The 18,037-nt window shown below is 46.5% G+C and overlaps 1 protein-coding gene and 1 long non-coding RNA gene across 4 annotated transcripts in view; one reads left to right on the top strand and one right to left on the bottom strand.

Moving 5' to 3' along the window:
• WWOX (WW domain containing oxidoreductase) overlaps positions 1-18,037 on the bottom strand; it is a 969,100-nt gene that overhangs the window by 771,838 nt on the left and 179,225 nt on the right. The window contains exon 1 of one of the 3 annotated variants that reach the window (XM_082439108.1): positions 8,737-8,757. The exons of the other annotated variants lie outside the window; for them this stretch is intronic. The gene's annotated coding sequence lies outside the window, so the exon portion shown is untranslated. Of the gene's footprint in view, positions 1-8,736; positions 8,758-18,037 lie in introns of those variants that run through there. 3 annotated transcript variants of the gene reach the window in all.
• The window catches only part of LOC309649365, a 634,437-nt gene that overhangs the window by 453,797 nt on the left and 162,603 nt on the right, over positions 1-18,037 (top strand). The window lies entirely within an intron of this gene.

Genomic DNA, 18,037 nt, shown 5'->3' with positions numbered 1-18,037 from the left:
TCCCACCTTCCTACCGCCACTTCTCTGTGCTGCAGCCCAGCGTTTCTTAACTCAGCACTGCTGACACAATTCTTCGCACGGGGGTATCCTGCACATTGTAGGACGTTCAGCAGCGTCCCTGGCCCCCCAACCCGCTAGATGCCAGGAGCCCCTCTCCATTACATTGTGACAAACAAAAAATGTTTCCAGACTTTGTCAAATATCCCCGGGGAGGCAAAATCAATCCCAGGGAAGGACAACTGGTTTGCCTGAAGTGTGTGTGTGTGAGTGTGTGTATGTGTGCGCGCGCGTGTGTGTGTGTGCGTGCACGTGTGTGTGTGTGTGTGTGTGTGTATTTACCCAAAACCCCATCAGCACTCAATTCTCTACAGTTGTTTATCCAAACCTCCGCCTGGGTAACCTCTACTCATCCTTCCAGATTCAGCCTCAGAACAACTTTCATCCAAAAGCCTTCTCTGACTCCTCTGTTCCTTGGAGGACGTAAATACCCCTTCTCCAGGTGCCCCCGATTTCCTGGACCACAGGAGCCCCATCCCACCCATGGACTCCTCTCTTGCCAGGCTTCACCTCTAGATTCTACCTCTCTTGCAAGCAGGAAGTACATTTATCTCATCTTTTGTGTCCCCAGCGCTCAGGAGAGTTCTGGGTCATAGCAGATGTTCGATAAAGGCTTGTTAGAAAAATGAATAATGAATGAACAAAGAGACAAAGGGAAGCATCAGCAGGAGGCATGTCACGGAGGATACATGAGTACAAGATTCTACAGCTTTAAAAGCAGCATGGAGAAGTACGCCAGCCAGGAGTCTACTACCTGGGATGGAACACAGAAAAAAAAAAAAAAAAAAATTACATCATCATCACCATCGTATAGAAACAGAATTTCACAGGTTGTAAAGGCAGATGAAGCAGCAGAGAGGCAGTACAGGAATAAAAAGGCCCCATTTTCCAGAGTAGAAAACTGAGGCTCAGAAAGGTCAAACATCTTCTCCAGGGCCACACAATGGAGAAGTGAGACAACTGTGAGTTGAAGGTAAGCCTTGAGGTCTCTGTACCACCAACCAGGAAACAACACTGCACGTGGGGTGAGAGCTGTCCACTTGCATCCTATGGCCAAGGGAAACATGGGAAACATTTTAAGCAGAAGACTATGCACATCTTGGGACCTCCCAGGCGGTCCAGTGGTTAGGACTCCACGCTTCCTCTACAGGGGGCACGGGATCGATGCCCGGGTGGGGAACTGAGATCCTGCTTGCTGTACGACGTGGCCCAAAAGAAAAAAAAAAAGAAGAAGAAGAAGAAGACTACTTGGATCTCTTGCCAAGATGCTAAGTGTGTGACAAGAGAGGCACTCTCACTCACTTTGTGGCGGTGGGGGGAGAACGGACACGGTCCTCTTGGAAAGGAATGTGACAGCACGGTCCTCTCGGAAAGGAATGTGACAGCACATGTTAATAGACCATGTGATGGTTGAACCTTTGAACCAGCTGTTTCACTTCAGGGAATTTAACCAAACAAATCCATCTAAGACACACACACAAGCCCACGCCTGCTCAGTGCACAGATGTAGACACTGTGCCCTGCACTTATAACAGCAAACAACAACAACAATAAAAGTAGAAACCCCCTAAATATTCAACAATAGGATAATGGTTAAATAAACACAGATCCACTCCACTGAATACTATGTTACTATGTAAAATGGTGTTTATCAGGAGAGTGCTAAAATGGGAGGAGATATTTGGTTAGAATGTTGCGTGAAAAACCTAGGGGTCATATTTTTTAAAATGCAATCACGACTTAGATAATTTGTAGCATATTTGCACAATGGAATACTGGACAACCAGGAGAACAAATGAGCTACAACCTTATGCAACACTAAGCATAAATCTCATAAGCATAGCGTTGAAAGAAAGAAGCCAGACACACAGGAGTACCCACTGTACGATTCCATTTATAGAAGGTAATTCCGTCTACATAAGATCAAAGGCAGACAGAACTCATCTTTGCGGTCCAAAGGCAGGATAGTGGGGAGCCTTGGTGGGGTCTGGGGGATGATGATTGAATGACGGCAGAAGCGGGCTTCAGAGTTATGTTTTCTTTCCTGATCCAGTTACTGACTGCCTGGGTGTGCTCTGTTTATTCACCGTCATCCAGCAGCAAGAATGCCCACTTTTCACGTGTGTGTGTTTTATTTCCAGAGTTTTAAAACCACAGTCACAATTCCATAAAAACAAGAAGCTGCCTCTGAGTTGGGAGAAAGTCAATCACGGCATTAATGGAGGTTGTCTTTCGATGGAGACACCATGGAAATTGTCTTATCCTCTTTCTACTTCTCTATATTATCCGAACAATTCAATAATAAGCATTTTTATGGGGGGGGGGAGTAAACAGTACTTAAAACGAGTGGCAGGATCACACGAATATACCAACAGTGTTCAAAGACTTGAGATGCGGATGTGTGCGGGCACGCGTGTGTTTTACCATGAGAAACACTGCCAGGCAGGAGGAAGGAGGTCCTTCTGATCTCCACAGGAATGTTCTCTCTCACTGGCCAGGCTGGACAACTCACCACAGAGAGACAGAGTTTAAAATCTGCCGGGAATCATTAAAGAAACACTAAAGATATATCACAGTAAAAAAGTATGAAAGCACATATGCCAAAATACTGTGGCTAGGTAGTTGGGGATTTTTATTTTCCTCTTATCTGTACTTCTATTTTTCTTAAGTACTGGAAGTGTACGTATTATTTGTGCTGAGTTACTCCTCTGAAAATGGGGATAACAGAAACTTGAGTAACTACAAGGATTAACAAGCACTAAACCATGTAAGCACACACCGAGTGCGATAAGCATATTTAAGAAGTGATTTTTTTTCTTCTTCATATAATTATTTTCATGTTGTATAAAACTTGCAAAGGTATCTTTAAGAGGACAGGGTGAAACATTTTTCTTCCAAAAAACAACAGTTCCACTTCTCATTCTCAACGTTTCTAGTACTATTTCCCCAATGACGTTAGGTACTAAATTTTAAAGAAAGGTAGCCCTTCTAGGTAAATCTCTACTTTTGCCTCATGTTTAATGCTTTCTTACATAAGAAAAATTGCTTTTTATATAGCAGAGAGAAGGAAAAGAGACAACATCTGACACCAAGAAATAGAGAGAGAGAGAGACTGGGGTTGGGGGAGGATGGAGGAATGGATGCATGGAGGGACAGACGGATGGATGGATGGATGGATGGATGGATGGATGGATGGATGGAATGATGGATGGATGGAATGATGGATGGATGGATGGATGGAATGATGGATGGATGGAATGATGGATGGATGGATGGATGGATGGATGGATGGATGGATGGATGGAATGATGGATGGAATGATGGATGGATGGAATGATGGATGGATGGATGGAATGATGGATGGATGGATGGGATGATGGATGGATGGATGGGATGATGGATGGATGGATGGGTGGGATGATGGATGGATGGGATGATGGATGGATGGGATGATGGATGGATGGATGGGATGATGGATGGATGGGATGATGGATGGATGGATTGAATGATGGATGGATGGATGGATGGATGGATGGATGGATGGATGGATGGATGGAATGATGGATGGATGGAATGATGGATGGATGGAATGATGGATGGATGGAATGATTGATGGATGGCTGGAATGATGGATGGATGGATGGAATGATGGATGGATGGATGGATGGATGGAATGATGGATGGATGGATGGGATGATGGATAGATGGGAGGATGGCTAGCTGGCTGGCTGAATGGCTGGATTGGTGGGTGGGTGTGTATGAAGGTGGACGGATAGATGGATAGAAAGCTGGCTGGCTGGCTGACTGGATGGATGGATGGATAAGAACTAGAATAAACTGCCCAGAAATGGTCAAGACATTGAGATGAAACAGGACGTCTCTCTCTGTGACAGATGCCAGCAAGAATTCCCATCCCATGCATGGAATGACTTCCCAGAGGGCCCCCAGCTGACCGTGAAAGTGGGAGGAAGCTGACAGAAGAAACGGAGATGGCTTACTAAATAAGAATAATAGCGTTAACGGTGGAGATGGCCGTGGTGGCTGTGGTTAGGGGCTGGCAGCAGCGGGAGTAAATATTTAAGGAGTCTCACCTACATGCCCAACACACTCTTCTCAAAGTGCTTTCCATTCTTCATCTAGTAAAGAGGAGTGAAGACTGTAGATGGAATTAGGACTGCTAGTCTGCGGACCTTAACATGGAAAAATTGTCCTTCACATCAATGTGATCACAAGGGCCTTAAGAAAGGAAAAGGAGGCGGAAGAGACAACGAGAGACATGGGCATCTGAGAAGGACTTGGCCCAATGCTGCAGGCTTGCACATGGAGGAAGGGGCCACAAGTTAAGAAAGGGGGACAATCTCTATAAGCTGGAAAAGACAAGGAGACGGATTCTCCCCTGCAGCCTCCAGAAAGAACAGGCCCCGCCAACACCTTGATTTCAGCCCGAGGAGACCTGTGTTGGTCTTCTGATCTCCAGAACTAGAAGGTAATAAATCTGTGTTGTTTGAGGTCATTAAGTTTAAGGAAATTTATTATGGCAGCCATAGAAAACTAATACCCACCCCAGGCTACTCGTTAAAAATAATTTTTATTACATAAGCCATACATGAGCACAATTCCCCCTTTAAAGTCACCTAAGCATTGGGACTTCCCTGGCGGTCCAGTGGGTAAGACCCCACGCTCCCAATGCAGGGGGCCTGGGTTCAATCCCTGGTCGGGGAACCAGGTCCCTCATGCGTAAGTAAGAGTCTGCATGCTGCAACTAAAGATCCTGCATGCTGCAACTAAGACCCGGCACAGCAGGAGCGAGGGAGGGAGCGAGGGAGGGAGGGAGGGAGCGAGGGAGGGAGGGAGGGAGGGAGGGAGGGAGGGAGGGAGGGAGGGAGCGAGGGAGGGAGGGAAGCCCCTATTTAAAAAAAAAACCCAAAACCAAAAAACATTTAAGCATCATGAACAAGGCTAAAGGCCCCCGTGGCTCTCAGTCCTGGCCCTTTTCCACATGCCCGCCCCCTGCAGGGATAATAATAATAATATATATACAAGAAGCTGGGTGTGCACTTCCTAGGTCCCCTGGTCTGCGTTTCCTTCCATATGTGTGTGCCCGGGTCACAATGCATGCAGATTCTTTCAGCAGTTCCAGGCATCCTGCAGCTAACACCCTCTCACGAGGAAGAAAAGCAGCCCACCAGGCCCACACAGAGGGAGCCCAGTGTCTGCTGGCGCCCCTGCGGGGAAGCAACAGTTTGAGGGTCTTTCACATACCTCCTGTCTCCCTTCCAGTTATAAGTCCCCCCGTTATGGAACTTGGGGTCGGAACTGAGTTCTCCAAGCCTGAATCTGTTAAGTGTTCATCGCTTAGAAGATCAAGAAGGGAATCTGTTTATACATGTTGGGCCTTGTATTACCATAAAAAAAAAATTAGCTTAAGACATACAGGGAGCGTGATCGATAGCAAAACAACCGGTCCATGAACGCCAACAAAGCTGCCAGAAGTGCTCACACCACACCTTTTCCTCCTGTTTTGCTAACCCTCAGGTCATCTGGCATCTTTCACAAGTCTTGTATCTGCTTCCCAAGTCTTCTGGGAGACAGCCCGCAAATCACAAATTAGTTCAGACTTTTAGAGCCCCAGGTGTTTGAAATCCTCCTCAAACCCCACGCAGGCAGCTGGCACTTTGCCACACTCAAGGTCCATCTCTCGGGGGCTTCCTGAGTGTCCACTCTGATGCCACGCCCACCTGGCTCTTGTTCATACTGTCAACGGGGTGCCCCTGCCCTCAGAGGGGGTTCCTGGTCTCCACTAGTGAGATTCATTCCTCTCTGGAAATTTTACTGGGTTCTCTCAGGGGCTAAAACATTGGAAAGGGGTGGGGATGAGCTGAGAGGGATGTCAGAGCAGGCGAGGGAGAGAAAAACTCTGTTCTCACCAGCCCTACCCTCACTGGTGGAGGCCAAGACCCAAGACCAAGGTTAACACATGCAAACCCCATCCCAGAGAAATGCCCAACGCAATGAGGTGAGGCATGGCTATTCCGCCGTGACCAGCATGCAGACTGCACCCTGTACTTGCTGGGGGCAGGGGCTGGGGTGGCTGCAGCATCACGATCACCGCTACTGTTGTTACAGATTCGGGTCCACTTATCAGCTGCGATGGCAAGTCCTTCTGATATACAGCCAAAGCCATCAATCTGGAGATGTGGCCTTGCTCTCAGACGGGAAAACAAATCAGCTCCACGAGGAATATACTCAGCTTGTGTTTGTTATTCAGTGAAAAATTAATTCATTTGATCAACAAACATCCTGTGTGCTAGTGTGCATGTGTGAGAATGTGCACAGATTCCTGCCATGTGGTGTGCGCAGAGCCCAAAGGACCCTTTGCCAGAAAAGGCAGCAAAGATTTCGGTGTAGCTTAAGGAAATTAACGAGTAGATGGAAACACAGTAAGTGAAGTGTTCTTACGGGAGATGCTGTATTACTTTTGGATATGTGATCACAAAAAAAAAAAAAAAAACCCACCAATCAGTGTATCATGGTGGGGTGAGGGAGGAGCTATGGATGGCGATGGCGATGGTGATGGTGATGGTGATGGTGATGGTGACAATGGACGAAGAAGAGCTAAAGGAGAAAGACGGGAGGGAGGATGAGAAAACAGCGACAACCACCACAATGCTCACAGCTCTGACAGTCACTGAACGCTGACTGATGCCGGTCTAAGCATCGCACACATCTGACCTCATTTAATCCTTTCAACAATCCTATCCTAAGTCCAATTATTATCCCCATTTTACACAGGGGAACATTCAGACTGAGAAGAGTTATGCCATGGTCCAAGGAGTGGACCCAGAATTCAAATCCACGGCATCTGCCCGACTCTGGCGACCTTGTTCACAACCACCGAGGCAGACGCTGCTGCGTGCCCCTCTCTGATCACTCCCTGCCCTCTTTGTTAACAGCACCCCAGTTTAGTTCTGAGTAGCCACGTACCCAGTAAAGACAATCACTTTTTCAGACTCCCTTGTAGCTATGGGTGACCGTGTGATGGACACGCTGCCGTGCGCTTCTTGCCTGCCCCCCTTCTTCTTGTTAAGGAAGCAGATGTGATGCCTGGAGGCTGAGCGGCCGCATGTTAAGAATGGCTGTGGTCTGGGGGGGGGGGGGGGCGGTTCCCTGGTGGTGCAGTGGTTAAGAATCCGCCTGCCAATGCAGGGGACACGGGTTCGAGCCCTGGTCCAGGAAGATCCCACACGCCGCAGAGCAACTAAGCCCGTACGCCACAACTACTGAGCCTGTGTGCCACAACTACTGAAGCCCACACGCCTAGAGCCCGTGCTCAACAAGAGAAGCCACCGCAATGAGAAGCCATGCACCGCAATGAAGAGTAGCCCCCGCTCGCCGCAACTAGAGAAAGCCCGCACACAGCAACGAAGGCCCAACGCAGCCAAAAATAAATTAAAATAACAAATTAAAAGAAAAAAAAAAAAAAAAAAAGAGAATGGCTGAGGGGAGAGACCACAGCAGTTCCAGCTCCTGATGGCATCACAGACGTGATGGGTTCCCAACTGAACAGCCTACCTCTAAGTCCCTTGTAACAAGAGAGAGATGAAGGCCTGGTTGGGAAAGCTGGCGTCCAGGCCAAGCCCTTCCTGATGCAGGCACTGCAGGAAGGTGAACCCCAGTCAGTACAGGACGCACTTAAGCTCCCTTCCGTCCATCAGCGGCACAGACGGGACACAAAATATGGGATCTGGTTTCGGTTCTGAAGCCTTAGGGTCACGGTACTTGACCACAATCTGAATTTTGCTAACTCAAATGGAGATTTTTTTTTTTTTTTTTTTAGGTGCCACCTGTACAACCTCTAACATTAGAGACATCCAGTAAGTATGTGTTCAGTAAAAGGAGCAGGAGGGCAAGAAAGCAAACCATCAGCAAGATTTCTCATGAAGAGGAAAGTTGAGGGCCAGGGGAATCCTGCCTGCCTTTAGCCTTAGCACTTGCACTTGTATTAGTTTCTTTTTGCTGCTGTCATAAATAACCCTAAACTTAAGCCTTAAAATAACACAAACTTATTCTCTTACAGTTCTGGAGGTCAAAAGTCCAAAGTCGGTCTCACTGAGCTAAAATCAAGGCAGCAACAGGGCTGCTTCCTTCTGGAAGCCCCAGGGGAGAATCTGCTACTTCCCTCTCCCAGTTTCTGGAGGCCACCTGCATTCCTTGGTTCACAGCTGCATCACCTTTGCTCCCTGCTTCCATTGTCACCCAGCTACCTTCTTCCTCTGTGGTCAAATTTCCCTCTGCCTCCCTCCTACAGGAATACTAAAAAGAACGCTTAGGGCCCACCTAGGTAACCCAGGATGATGTCCCTTCTCAAGACCCTTCATTTGACCACACTGACAAAGTCCTTTTTGCCATGTAAAGTCACATTCACAGGTTCCAGGGACTAGGACCTGGGTATCTTTGGGGGCCCACCAGAGTCCTCCATTTATTTATTGAAGACCAGGCATTGTGCTAGCAATGAACGGGCAGCAGTGAACCAGGATCGTAAAAAGATACCTTTTCTAACAGACTCTGCCTAAGCTCTTGGTGAATCACGTCCTATAAAGCAGTCATAGCATATAAATCACAATGAGGAAAAGATAATGGTACAGGATCAAAAAGTTAAAGTTACTGATGAATTCTTACCGTTATCTGACAAAGGTTTTTGGAGAGCTGTCACAGGAAACTCTGAAGAAGAAAACAAGGAGGTTGGAAATGGGTCATGAAAGAGAGAACACCTTGGGCTTCCCTGGTGGCGCAGTGGTTGAGAGTCTGCCTGCCAATGCAGGGGACACGGGTTCGAGCCCTGGTCTGGGAAGATCCCACATGCCGCAGAGCAACTAGGCCCGTGAGCCACAACTACTGAGCCTGCGCGTCTGGAGCCTGTGCTCCGCAGCAAGAGAGGCCGCGATAGTGAGAGGCCCGCGCACCGCGATGAAGAGTGGCCCCCACTTGCCGCAACTAGAGAAAGCCCTCGCACAGAAACGAAGACCCAACACAGCCATCCATCCATCCATCCATAAATGAATGAATGAATGAATGAATGAATGAAACGTCAATCTTTTTTTTTAAAAAAAAGAGATAACACCTAGAAGCCTAAAATGAAGAAAAGAGTGGGCTACTCAAAAGACCACACAAAACACCACACAAGTGGGATTCCCCTGGAACTGTGGGACGAAATGGGGCTCCCTGGGAACTGTGGGAAGAGGTGGGGTTCCCCAGGAATTATGGGAAGAAACGGGGCTCCCTGGGAACTGTGGGAAGAAGTGGGGCTCCTCAGGAACTTTGGGATGAAATGGGGCTCCCCGGGAATTGTGGGAAGAATCAGGGCTCCCCTGGAACTGCGGAAAGAAGTGGGGTTCTCCAGGAATTGTGGGAAGAAATGGGGTTCCCAGGAACTGTGGGAATAAGTGGGGTTCCCCAGGAGCTGTGGGAATAAGTGGGGTTCCCCAGGAACTGTGGGAAGAAGTGGGGTTCACATTTCTAGACTCTTTGATGTGCAGTAAGAAATGTACCCTCTGGTCACAAATGAAGCAAGCCCAACAAATACACTGAAAAGACATTATAAATGGATAAATAGCTGAGGCTACACAGGGGCCGGTCTTTGGGAAGAATGCCCGATGGACTCTCACATAACTCTGGGAACTTCTGTGGGTGCCATAAGACAGGATGCTAAAAGAGCTACTGCCACAGGGGAAAGAAAATCTCCAGTGGGACCCTGATCGCTTGACCAGCCAACACATAACAACCACTGGAGACTTAGCTGGAAACAGCTGGGCTCACCCTTCCAGAATCTTCTACCATAAAATGTCCAGGGATACCATGGATATTATTATTCTATACTGCACCTCCCCAAATCTTTCCTATCTCACATTTTCTTTGTGTCACTTGTTCCATTTTTGGATGAAGGAAGAAGAAGCCATCTGTTCATTACAAAAGCACCTGAGCTACAATATCATATATTACTAAAAGGTAATTCCTAGAGAAGACTTAGGCGGTGACACACAGATGCTTCTCCAAATGTGGGCAGCTGTCTATATATAAACACAGCTCGAATCAACTGTGGGATGTACCAGCCAAAGTCGACTGGTCATGTGAAGCACATCTGGATTAAGACCTGTTCCCAATCAAAGGAAAGTCATTCTTCTTGGTGGTCCGACCACTTAACTTAAACAAAAAGAACTGAGCCAACTTTCATCAATGAGCCTTTCTTCCAACCGAAAAGAAAAAAGAAAATAAAAAATGAGAGTTGGCTACTGGTTATGGCGATGCTTTGCCACAAGGTTAATAATGATGGGTTTCAGGTCACTGGCAATTTCTCATTTCAAACGAACTTGAACCATCAACCCTCAAGGGCCGATTGTTTAATGTGGGCTGTCTGCACCCACAGCTCTTCTCGGACACCCAAGTGGTGGGTGGGTGACATTCTGCCACTGTATCATTACCAAAAACAAGAGAGAGACTTTTCATCCTTAAAATTAAACAAAAGTGCTCATATGCTTGAGCGCCATGGAAGACCCACAGGCTTGTTCCGTTTCATGATGACGGGAACTTGAATTAGGTAGAGACGTGTGATCAATTCATGGGAACTGGGCTCTTTCTTCCAGAGGGAACTTGGGAGGAAAAAATTTGAAATATCCCTGCCACCATTCAGAAGACTCCACAGCTTTTTCCTCCATACTGCCGGTCACTTTTTCTCAGATGCTCATTTCACTTCTAAGTGGCCCAGCCAGAGGGCTCAAGGCTCCCCCTTCCCCAGTACTGAGAAAGCAGGCTGGAGGACAGAAGAATGAATGAATAAAGCTGCTTAAATTGGGAAGGGAAACACTGGGGAGTAGTGGAGATGACGGAAAACAAGAAACCACACGCCCTTCGGTTGTCTTTACTCAGCTCCAGCTAATTGTTGTCTCCTCCTCCAATTTTTAAATCTAATGGGAACGCCAGCTTTTTACATGACATCTCCCAATTTGTATATGTATCTTGGCCATTTTTAAAAATTAATTAATTTTATTTATTTATTTTTGGCTGCGTTGGGTCTTTGTTGCTGCATGCGGGCTTTCTCTAGTTGCGGCAAGCGGGGGTTACTCTTTGTTGCGGTGCGCGGGATTCTCACTGCAGTGGCTTCTCTTGTTGCGGAGCACGGGCTCTAGGCACACGGGCTTCAGTAGTTGTGGCACGCAGGCTCAGCAGTTGTGGCTCGTGGGCTCTAGAGCACAGGCTCGGTAGTTGTGGCGCACGGGCTTAGTTGCTCCGCGGCATGTGGGATCTTCCTGGACCAGGGCTCAAACCCGTGTCCCCTGCATTGGCAGGCGGATTCTTTTTTTTTTTTTTTTTTTTTTATATTTATTTTTGGCTGTGTTGGGTCTTCGTTTCTGTGCGAGGGCTTTCTCCAGCTGTGGCGAGCGGGGGCCACTTTTCATCGCGGTGCGCGGGCCTCTCACTGTCGCGGCCTCTCTTGTTGCGGAGCACAGGCTCCAGACGCGCAGGCTCAGTAGTTGTGGCTCACGGGCTTAGTTGCTCCGCGGCATGTGGGATCTTCCCAGACCAGGGCTCGAACCCATCTCCCCTGCATTGGCAGGCAGATTCTCAACCACTGCGCCACCAGGGAAGCCTGGCAGGCGGATTCTTAACCACTGAGCCACCAGGGAAGCCCCTCGGCCATTTTTTAAAGTCACTGTGTGAGCAAAACAAAACACGTCTGCCAGCAGGTCATGTCTACTGATGCAGAGGAGCAGGACACTGAGTTTTCTCCTCCAGAAGTCACATCCAAAGCCACGGCTGGTCCCTGGTCTGGGCCAAGACAAGTGTGAAAAGGGGAGGCAGAGAGGCAGGAGGAAAATCTGGGAGCTGCAGGCTGGTCCGCAGACTTTCCTCAGTGATATACTGGCCTGTCAACTTTCATGACCTGGGGAGAATGATAAACCCACTCGAAAACCTCATCTAATTTTAGAGTAAGTTACTCTGACGCATGAACCAATTTGTGGGCAGATCAGCCTCCACACTGTGACCTAAGCTATGCCAAATACCCCCGAAGGAGGGAGAGGAAGGGCTCCATTCTAACACGCTGCACCGCACTCGTGAGGCCAGGGGGAGTCTGTCATCCGGGGCCCCCTATTCCCCAGGTGAGCAGGCAGCGACAAGAGGCAGTCCCGATCTACACCACTCCTTCTTGCGTTCTAATTATAGGCAAAGAGCCCTGAGGTCTTGGAGGGTTTGGTTTCTTAACCTGAGACTTGTATCTGCCTTCCCACAGTTTTTTGTTTTTTGTCTTAACTGGCTGTGGCACAGAGCCCTGGGGAGCCTTCTTCTGCCTGAGATAAACACAGGGCACCCTCACAGTCCTAATTAACAGATTTTTTTTCCTCCTCCCAAGTCTCATCAAAGGAAGTCCTTCCCACCGTCAGTCTTAGCCGGGCTGGAAGTCGAAACCAGATTCACAGAAGTGCAACAAGATGTATGAGAAATTAAGTTTCCTTGATAACATAAAAGTGCTGAAAATTAAAGAAAAGCCTTGCTAGCTGGTAAAGGAAACTGACAGTATCCACAGTAACTGGACAGGAACCAAACCCCCCAAAACAACCCCCTCTATTAAAGCAGACCAAAAAATACAATACAAATGTCATGTGTGAACCTCGACTGACCGCAGACTGACTGAAAACCAAAAGCTATGAAAGACATTCTGAGGGTAACTGGGTGAATCTGGTTAGAGACGGTACATTCTTTTATGTTAGTGAATTATCATCAATTCCGTAGACATGATAACATTGATAAACGTGATTATGTAGAACAAGGTCTTTAGTTTTAGGAGATGCCTGCCAAGGTACTTAACTGTAAAGAGTGTCAATGTCTGCAACTTACATATATGGATGGATGGACGGATGGATGGATGGATGGACAGATGGATGGATGGATGGATAAATGAATGAATGAATGGATGGGCGGATGGATGGATGAATAGGTGGTTGGATAAATAGGTGGGTGGATGGATGAATGGATGGGTGGGTGGATGGATGGATGAAAAGATGGCTGGACGGAAACACGTTAAGACATTAGCAATTATTGATTCTAGATGGTGGGCATGCGCTAATTCACCGTACTACTGAAGTGTTGTTTGAATTTTCTGTATGCTCAATAATTTTTACAACAAAAAGTTAAGAAACCTGTTACTTTCAGAATTTCAGTGTTTTAATTAACCTTTTTAAAAATCACACTTTTTAAAGTATGTCTTACAAAGAGTCCCATGTCACAAGTGGGGATAAAGTGAGAGTTACTCCAATTAATATTATAGAGAAGAGGGTCTGACTGTTGAGATCCCAGCTTGAGGGTCTTTTTCAGGACATGCCTAGAACACTAAACCCATTCCTACAACTGACTGATGAGGAAACTGAGGCTCAGAGGCTCCCCCACAATCACCAAACAAGTTAGCCACAGCTCAAGGGACCTCATGGATCCCAGGGTTCCTCTCTACAATGTACAGCACCACGGAGTTGATTGGCCTTGCCTGATTCATAGCCGATTTTCAGGAGGGTAAAGGATGCCTTAGTGATGGCATTATCATTCACCCTTCGTTATTTGGAAATGATGTGGTTTTCTCAGAACCACATACTTCAAATACACATTCTCCTCTTTCCCATTCACCCAACAGACTCTTCACCACACTTACTGTAAAGGGCATTTTCCTGGGCACTTGAAAAAACACACAGATCTGCAGCCCAGGGCCCCTGCCCTGGAAATACTGACACTCTACAAGTTATGTGCTGGTATAAAGGACAAATCCCTAAGAGCTGTCCCCCAAAGGGTCAACTTCTAAAAATGGTTTCCAATCATTATATCTCAGTGACAGGAGAAAAAATGTTATCTTGATAGTAAAGGATTTAAATTTATCGCATGGCTGAAAACGGTTAGTGAATTGAAATTATAATGTAATGAATCATTTCCTGAAAAAGTTGAGCCGCTATGCATGCCATTGCACGAAGAACTATTTAGGGATGTCGAAAGGAAAAAAGGAAAGTTAGGAAGCCTACCCAGGAAATTATTCCGATATGTATATACTTTCTTGAGGATTAAATTACTTTTTCAAAAGAATAGAAAATTGAACAGACTTCATGATTACTGCTAGAAAAGAATTAAGCTGTCTCCTAATTTCTACCCAGTTCCTTCTGTTTTAAGCACTGCCTTTTATAAGGGATGGTACCATCTGGATTTCACAGTTTCCCTCAGAGGCAGCCCTATAGATGAAGCGATACAGTGGCCGGGACTTTTACACTCTCTCTCTTGGACTCTGTGTTCCCACCAAATCTCGCCACACAGCAGTTGAGACCATGTGACCCAAGTCTTGGCCCACGTTCTTCGATGGCAACAAGGACGGCCTGCTTGATAAGAAAAGGGATTTTCAGCCACAGCTCAACAGATATGGAAGAAACCAGAGCAACGCCATGAACTGATTCTGTGTGCTGGTTTGTACTTTCAGGTCCAATTATTCTTTGTTCTCAGCTGTGTTTCCTAATAAATGTAGGCAATCAGGATTCACTATATTCAAGCGATCAAGGTCATGTGTATACCTAAGGCTCTGAAGGTGAGAAGGTGCAGGGCCCCCAAAGGAAGAAGAGCTCATTCCTGGGATTACAGAACAAGAAGGCAGTGTCTGCTTTCACTCAACTGTGCCACTGTGTGTCACCAACTGAGCTTCACCCTGGCATTCAAAATCCTCCAGGCAAGGGCCTTTCTTTCAGAGACTCATTCTCCTGGGTTCTGGGGATGCTGAAAAGGATATAGCTCCACCTACCCCCAGATACTAAAGGCTCACTAGTCAGCCAAATCTCAGAATATTCTCCCACCTACCTCCTAGGCTCCTGTCACACCAGAATGCTGACAGTGACACAACTCATCTTTTCTGGTGCACACCTTTATCAAAAGGTGGAGGAGGAGGAGGAAGAATATGAGGGTTAGAAGAAGAACAGTTGGGACTTCCCTTGTGGCACAGTGGTTTAGACTCCATGCTCCCAATGCAGGGGGCACAGGTTCGATCCCTGGTCAGGGAACTAGATCCCACATGCATGCCACAACTAAGAGTTCGCATGCCACAACTAAGGAGTCTGCGTGCTGCAACTAAACAGCCAGCAAGTCTGTGACAACAGACTACGTCCCAGGGACGTGTTAAACAACTGACATACACTGTCTTATTTAATTCTCACAATCTCAGAAGAAGAGACTATTTTTTTTTCCCCTGGGGGCCATGTCTCACAGCATGTGAGATGTTATTTCCCTGACCAGGGATGGAACCCGTGCCCCCTGAAGCAGAAGTGCTGGAGGCTTAACCACTGGACCGCCAGGGAAGTCCCCAGAAGAGACTATTACTAATCCCCTTTGATGGGTGAGAAAACTGAGATGCATTAAGATCAAGCAAATGGCCCCAGATCACACAGACAGTAAACGACAGAGCCAGGATTCAAACCCAAGTGGATCTGAATCTGCAGACCCCAGAGTATTCTCTGCTCTGCCATATGTGGCCTTCTGTGTTGTTCTTTCTGCCTGGAAAGACCTCGTCTCATCTCTGAGCTCAACATACTGTCTAGGCATCATGGCCCAGCCCTGTAAACCATTTATGATCAGCCCATCTGGAACGATGGCTCCTTCTCCAGAATCCCCGTGCCTTCCTTGCGTGAAGCCTTTAAAACACGGACCAGACTGTAGGCACAGGAGCCGTAACTTCTGTATGCCCCACAAAGAGGCACCCGGTTCATTAAATGAAAAATAATGCCATGCTGCACCAGCCCAAAAGCCTACCTCCGACAGAGGTATCAGGCCACGGTTTATGGAAAGACTGAACTTTCCAGGAGCTTAAAAAAAAAAAAAAAACACCCACACTGCACTTGTTCCGTAAACATTCATTCAGTCCATAACATGTTCAAGTTCCTCAGACTCTCTCCGTCTTCTTGAAAGTGTCAGATCGCCTCTTAGGAGGAAACTAAATGGCATATCTTTTGGCATCAAATGAAAATCACTTCTTAATACGGTCCTACAAACAACAGGCTTAAGGTGCTTCTTCCAAATTCTCCACCCAAGGTCTCGGGGGATGCTGCTGGAAGGCTCCCCACTCAACGCCATAATTAGCAGAAAATGGAAAAACCCAAGAGATACAGGGGCCGTGGAACAGGGTTCAGGGACTGAGGGCAACTGCTGGTCCATGCAAAGATCAAAGCTGTGCAGAAACCCCTCCCAGGTTTACACAGCTGTAGGCTCTGTGCGGGAGCTGTAAAACAAACACCATCTGGATGGGAGGGAAAGGTCTTGTGATTGGGACTGTATGGGTGTCAAGGACTCCCCAGGACATCAAATGAACCAGGAGGCTAAAGAGCCACCTCACTCCGGGCCTAGAAAAAGAAGCTTGTACCCTTTTCCAATCCAGGCCATATTTTTATTGGGCCCAAAGATTTCACCAATTCAGCCTTCGAAAACATAATAAGAAAGAGGGAAGAGAACCATTAGCCTATCTGCAAAAAAAAAAAAAGTTCTTGAGTTTAATAAACACCACCACCAACAACAACAAAAAAAAGTGAACTGGTCAAATCTTAATAACCTGGGGCTGAGGAACTCCCCGCTCCAGCTTATCTTGTTTAGTTGCTGTGTACAACATCTGAATGAGACCCAGAGCTCTCAAAACTCCTGCAGATGCATAAATTCCTAAACTAAATAATAACAAAGCCATATGTTACCATATTTTTAGATATGAATTGCTATATGAGGCACAAACACAAGAGCAGCTCCCTGCTATCATTTGGATGCATTAGAAATAAAATCATCTCATAAGCCTGCAAATGTTTTTTTTGTTTTGTTTTGTTTTTGCATCACAAAACTTGCATATTTCCCCTGTGTACAGAAGTATAATTTCTTTACATGGTTGTTCTCAATGTCTTAAACTTGATATACATGTAATATTAGGAAATGAAAATAATATATATATGTGAACTCCTCGCTTCGTGTATTAGAAAACAATATGTTTTGCTCATTAAAGGCGCCAATATAAATGCTATAAACCATGAAATTACCTTTGAGCCCTTCCTGAAATAACCAGTTCACAAACAAATGATCCATGCAAAAAAGGCAAGGCGAGATTACAATAAGACTAAGTTACGTTTTCATTTCAGGATTTTTTCTTTTTAACATAGAAAAGTATTATTACTGCAAAACCAACAGTGGCAGCAGGTACATCCAATTTATGTAGAAAACACTGAACAGTACAGGTAGACTGAACAAAATGAGTTCCAAGTGGGGCTTTTCGTGTTTTCCAAATGTGATGCAGAACTCATATTTACAACAAATTATCTCAATAAACAAATCTTACTTCTGGTTTTCTCACTTCAGAGGGCTACTTTAAAAGCAATGATGGCAAAAGCATTTTACTAAAATCACTGTGGTGTTTTTCAAACTCAGAAAGTAAGATGCTGCCCTACGGATGACCAAAAGAAGCTGCGGGTGGCAGAAACCTTATCCCAGGAGTCAGATATTCTCGAGCTGAAATTAGCAGAGCCCTTAATCCAGTGTGATTCCCAGACAAGCATCATCCACACCATCTGGGAAATTCCTAAAAATGCAGATCCTTGGGTCCTACTCTAGAAGTTCTGGAATCAGAAACTCTGTAGGTGAAGCCCAGGAAGAGGTGTTCTAACAAGCCCTCCAGGGGACCCTGGCGCATGTTCCAGTCTGAGAACCAGTGTCTTTGTCTGCGAACGTCAGTCACCAGTGTTGGAGACAATGACGCTATTTCCGCTAAGATCCCGCACAGAAGCTCCAGTGGTTCCAATAGCCTGTTTCCTCCTGACCAAGATGATCTGCACATTTCTGTCTGGATTAATCCCTGCCCCTCTTTCCATGGCAGCATCTCTCATCTGTAAAACTGTAGGTGACACATCTTTAATCTAGACGACATGAGAGCCCTGACTTTCCT

Source organism: Balaenoptera physalus (assembly GCF_965194825.1).
Source record: "Balaenoptera physalus genome assembly, chromosome: 19".
NCBI lineage: Eukaryota > Metazoa > Chordata > Mammalia > Artiodactyla > Balaenopteridae > Balaenoptera > Balaenoptera physalus.
The sequence above is the reverse complement of the archived record's forward strand: the minus strand, read 5'-3'. Positions and strand labels throughout refer to the sequence as shown.